Source organism: Cryptotermes secundus, unplaced genomic scaffold (assembly GCF_002891405.2).
Source record: "Cryptotermes secundus unplaced genomic scaffold, Csec_1.0 scaffold614, whole genome shotgun sequence".
Lineage (NCBI taxonomy): Eukaryota > Metazoa > Arthropoda > Insecta > Blattodea > Kalotermitidae > Cryptotermes > Cryptotermes secundus.
In genome coordinates, this window is record NW_019728501.1 from 1,041,423 (window position 1) to 1,047,308 (window position 5,886).

The 5,886-nt window shown below is 40.9% G+C and overlaps 1 protein-coding gene across 6 annotated transcripts in view; it reads right to left on the reverse strand.

Moving 5' to 3' along the window:
• LOC111865222 (ephrin type-A receptor 4-A) overlaps positions 1 to 5,076 on the reverse strand; it is a 550,534-nt gene extending 545,458 nt beyond the window's left edge. For all 6 annotated transcript variants that reach the window (XM_023853096.2, XM_023853093.2, XM_023853095.2 and 3 more), the window contains exon 1: positions 4,113 to 5,076. The gene's annotated coding sequence lies outside the window, so the exon portion shown is untranslated. The remainder of the gene's footprint in view (positions 1 to 4,112) is intronic.
• Between the last annotated feature and the right edge of the window lie 810 nt (positions 5,077 to 5,886).

A 5,886-nucleotide genomic window follows, 5' to 3' on the forward strand; every position in this document is an offset into this window, starting at 1 on the left:
CTGGGGGGGGGGGGGTTATGGGACAGAACTACCCAGGCCAGTGCGGTTCGAGTAAAACAAATTTAACTTTATGGGGAAAATCAAGTTACACAGGATATGCGATTGGAATTTAAGTTAATAGACAGTATGGACAACAGATTTTTATCTGATCCCGCCAGATCTGCCATCCAGAATCATCAGGAGCATCTGGGGCACTACACAACGAGGAACACTGTAGACTCTGCCTTGTTTCATTGGGATAGCGATGGGATTTTCTGTTTGTGCCGCCTACTATTGAAAATTAGAACTATGGTACCAACCATACACTCACTACAATACAAATTCTTGTATTAACAAGGGAAACTAATCCTTTGTACTTATCTCCTTTGCTCTTACAAGAAATACAATTTTTCCCGCACATCAACTGGAAACATCCTCAAGGATATTATACAGAATGGTTATTCGAGAGCCTGCCCGAAAATCGTTTGGCCGATCCAACGTTAGAGACACAAGCACCCACTGCCAATCTTCCCGCGCGTTATGGTATGCTTCATGATAGCTGTTCAAAGGGTTAAGGGGGCGACAGTGTACAGCTCCGAACACGCATGATGCGAGTTGTCACGAAGGCGTACATCCATCCTGTTGGACTTACTGAACAATTTTTTTTCTACAAGTTTCACATAATCCTTTTGTATTTCGGTGATTCAGAAATAAACTACGCTGTTGGTATTAAGTTGTTTATTCGACCTAGATCAGTCACTTCAACTCTTAACATGTTCTGTCGAAATCACACCTTCCAAGCACGGCTATTCACATCCCAGAAATTTTTTTAAAAACTTAAGGGAACAGGAAGATAAAAATGAAATGAATGTGTTGGTGTGTGTGCCACTGTGCAAAGAAATATTTCGGCTATCAAGTATGCATTGCACAGGCATTCCAAACGCGTAACAACGGCTTTTATTTTTCACTCTCCCCTCGCAATAACACTGTTCGTGTAGAGTCTAATACAGACAGTCCATTTACAATACTTTTCTTGCATGATTTTCAAAACACGTTATTCAAGCACGGGAGACTGAATCAGCAAAGTTTGTACGTTACCCTGAGGGAAGTTTTTACGTGAACTGTCACCATTGCAATTTGTAAGAGATTAATTTCTACCCATTTCTTGTATGACATAAGAAAGTTCTACAAATATGACGTGGAGAGAAATACTGTATAAGATTACGATATGAACACATTCAAATTTTAATAACGTAATATTTAATTAGGACCGGTTATGTTACCACATTAATTTCCTTTCATAATATAAAGTTTCGTTTACAAGAGATAGCATCTCTTTCGCAGTGTCCATTTTAGTTTATCGCAGTACAAAAATTCTTACAAAATTATATTAATTACGCTGTGCATAAAATATGTGGGCTTACGCTTGCATGCCTGTTATGTACCTCTCGGTTAGTATAAATTTAAATAAAATTCCCAGAATGTAAAGCAGCGGAAGTATAGTTGTATTTATAAAACATATAATCTTAGGCATTAAGCGTGTTCATTTTACCTACAAATTTCTCTCGCCCTCAAGAACCGCAAAGTGACTATCTATGCATGAGGCAGTGCAGGATAAACGTTCTTATCCTTTACACTAAACGAAGATTAGTAACCAGCTTAATGCTCCGGCTTCCATATCCTGAAATCTGAGTACCCTCTGCATATGACGTTGAATCACATGACTGCGGCGTTCGCTCTCGTAATAAAACGTGCATCGTTTTTCTCTATGTCTGTTCGAAATATTTTTCTTCACAAGTTGCTCGGGGCAATCACTGAAAAGCACATGCAAATAACTCCGTTACTGTCGTCATATTTCGACCAAATTTGGGGACTACAGTCAACTCATTTGTAAAAAGGAAACCCAGTGTAAATTTCCATTTGTGTGGTTCTCGAGTTTTTTATACACAGACAAACATGACGAAGTGAACAGGCGAATTTTTGTAAATTATCGGTGCAAAAGCGCCACAAGCGAAAGAAATGATGGATTTGGAACAAATTACGTTTCAGATTCAAAGACAGAGGATATTAGTGTCAAAATTTGTTACTTAGACCTTAAAATACGCATACATTCGCCCTGTGGAATCAAATATGAAATGGCGATCTACTGTTTGGGCCTTCCCTGAATACTGACGAAGCCACGAATGACGTGTGAACCGAAAGAATCCATCAGAAAACAAGAGTTCACTGGTTCGTAGCAAATTTGTACATACATCTGCGTCAGAATCCATGCAACAATTTTTCTTTGGGAATGATTGCGGCTCCGCTATTCACTGCAGCATTCACAAAAGCAAAATGAGTCCAGCGACACCTCCATAACTTAGTTCTCCAATTTACGCTTATGTCCTCCACGTAACCTGTCTATACAAATATTCTGTATGCAATTCTCACCTCTTCCTTGCTCCACCCAACGGGTCCCATTGATCTGAACGTCCTAACTAATGCAATTTTTTCCGGCTTCCTGTTGCGTTCTCTCTCTTAGAAACGTTCCCCGCACTGCCCTTCCCTCAACACTGCCAACTTAATGCGCCTTCCTCCTTCGGGTGAGGGACCTACTTTCACAAAGACGGTTTCGCGACAAACCCCAAATAAATTTTGGATAGGTCTGTCTTGTAACGTCTACACATCCCGTGAAGTATGCTACCTATGCTAAACTTCGTGTGGACAATACACGTGGACATGAAACCGCTCTCCAAATTCACCTGTAGTTATTAGTTGAATACTATTTATATTTGTGTTCTGGGTGTAAACTGCATATGACTGCTCGATAAGGTATAGCTATTTCAGCATTTCCATATCGGACGAAATCTTACTATGGCTGCGATGAACATATAATTTAACGAAAAAATGACCACTGCTCATGTCACACAGCGAGCGCGCTCCAATGGATTTATTCGTAAAAATATATAATTGCGGTACTGTAAACCAAACTTTCTCGACCGGTGGTAACTATCCCCCTTATGGGTACGCGAGAGAGCTTAGTGGGAGTTAAGTGAACAAGACTGGAATATCTGAACTGTTTTAACTAATACAAAGGTGTTTTTTTATTATCAGTGCAAACATTCTACGAATAGAAGGAAGTTAAAATGTGCAACTGTTTGCGCTGAACACCTCACGCCAACGTGTGCGTTTGTAAATTTTATTCTATGAACATTTTTAAAGAAGTACTTATTAAAAATAGTGGTCGAGATACACTGACAAGAACTGCACCCACGTTTTGCAAAATCGCTAACATTTTCTGGGAGAAAACCAGGTTCTAGCCCACTGTTCCTATGGAATTTTCCAAGTACAGACTTTTACCTGGAGTTCCCTGCCACACATTATACTCGTACAAGTATTCCAAGCCTAAATTCCTTGATTTCAGAAATAATTATGATATACGAAATACTGTGACCTCTCCTCTCGGCATTACGAACATTAAGACCCGTGCATAATTGATGTTCACCCACTAAAATGAAATTAAATTGTTCGGTTTGACGTTCTTACGTTGGTGGCTATGAAAAATACTATCTTCTGGGATGTGACACTGTGTAGTCCGATTGAAGTTCAACCACGTTTTGGAGGAATGCGCTACCTCCATGTTCAGGGTCAAATTGTAGGCCAAACAACAAGCAAGAAGTGGGTATGGCGTCACATCCCAGAAGAATGGTTTACTCAATAACAAAGACGACTCGCTGGCCCTTAAAATAAAAGGTAAAGTTGTCCCTGTGCTTATCTAATTAAGCACTGGGCCATGAAAGCGTATGACGGAGTGGATGTATAGATCCACATTTTCTTGAGCTCGGCATTAGTTGGAGGTGAGTAACCCGGTATAATGCTAAACATAAAATCCTTATAACTTATACAACATGTCGACTGAAGGAATGTTTTAAATTTCTTGCGCACCATAGCGGTAAAGCATTGTATGATCAAAATACGTATGTTCATCCACATGCCGGAGATGAATCTATGTGCGTCTGGCGGAAACCGAATCAAAAAATAGCTTCAATATCACGTTCTTGGGCCTTTCCCACACTTAACACGCTTCGATGTCTGTGGAATATATGCCAAGGAAAGAAGAAAAGTTACGATAACTGGGAAAAACTTGACCTTACCTGTACGATATTTTCCACACTTCCCAAGTCTACAGAATTTGTTACACAAGACTTGTCTGGACCGCTGTGATAATCACTTAGAACACTGTTCTTTCGTATCCTGTGCGTCGATTTTATTTCCGAGTTTGTATTAACACCAATCCTAACAACTAGACCGGCAGACTGTACGTGGGCTGTACACCACAATCCTACTATACACACTCAACACACAACTCACTTCTCACACCACGGATGTCAAAAAATGTATGACAGAAATGCGTGCTTGATTTTTAATTCCATCACAGAACGGCGACAATCACTTGTACTTCAGCACGAACGTCTGCAACAATGCAACACGAGCTACAAAGAGATAAAGAATCTTGGTGTTTGCCTGGACTGTCAAAGAAGTAACCTGTTTTCTTTGAGCAGATAAGATTATATTCTTCAGTTATGATATCACGTCAGCAGAACAAGCTCCATGTGGGCAACAATCTCGCTGCCTTGATGCCGGGACAGCGCGAACTCCACCACCGACCGCCGCCATTTTGTTGTAACTGGATTCGTAGAATAAGAGAAGAAACGGGTTGTCTGACAGTCCTGGTGTCCGTTCATTTGTTAAAAAATTATTTCATGTTCCTCTTTCAACGTAGCAAATACAAAATAATTTCTTCTTACACTCATATGGACGTAAATGTAACAATGGAACACAACTTTCTTTTTAATTAAAAGCACTATTAAACGAAGTTAATTCTATACGGGAGAAATTTCATATGATGCGTTTAATATAATTAACACTCTGGAATGTTTCCAGTTGCCTTACACAAAGAGTGTCACTTCAAGTACGTTGCCACTGACGCAATCAACCCTCACACTGCAACTCTCAAGCATTGACTAAAGGATAGCAGACTAAAGCTGAGCTCCGAAACCTACCAAACGCTCTGCTTCTAGCTAGCGGCAGTCGAGCGAGCGACCGCGCGACCGATCCCGTGCCTCTAACCGATCCCCTCTTCACCCCTCCACACTTGCGCACAACCACCTGCGCCATGGCGACACCCAACACACACAGACAGATACACACACGCGCGCGCGTTCTAGTGATTTTTGTAGGAATATCAGGCTTACCAATATCTGTGTAACTCTCGCTTGACATGCAGTCATTTGTTTCAAAATTACTTTTTGCTTTCATACCGAAGGTCATGTCCCACCATTGGGACACAGCATCTGGCCGAATTAATCTGTTGTTTTTATTGGTTTCACATACTATATGGTTGGTTGCTGGTGTGCTCTTGGCCTCACTTGCGGATGTTTCAACTGGTACGTACGGAACAAGTAAAGAGAACGAGTGAGAATAGTGCAATAGCACGAATTGAGCCCCCCTCCCTTCACTACGAGCCAGATAAATTCGCACTTGCTCCATTTGACCGAAGTTGTTCGCAAATTAATATTGCATGTCGCCTCTGTCAAAAGCTTCTAAACTAGCTGAAAGGAACACGTGCATGCAGCCTCACGGTTTCAGACACTTAGTCTCTTGCTCTTCTTGATGCCTGGGATCACGAGTTCGAATTCTACTCGAGGTATGGATGTTCATCTCAGTCTTCTATGCCTTACTGTCCTGTGAAGGGCTTCACTGAGATGGATTTATCCTATCTGTTGAAGAGTCATATCAAATGAGTGAAAATGTTTTTTCAGAAGCAGGTCTGCTTCTCAAGGCGTAATGCGTGAAAAAAGAAAAGTGAATGTGATGTGTGAGCTAAGGCAAAAATTCAGGAGGAAGGATAGAAAGTGCCAAATTTTA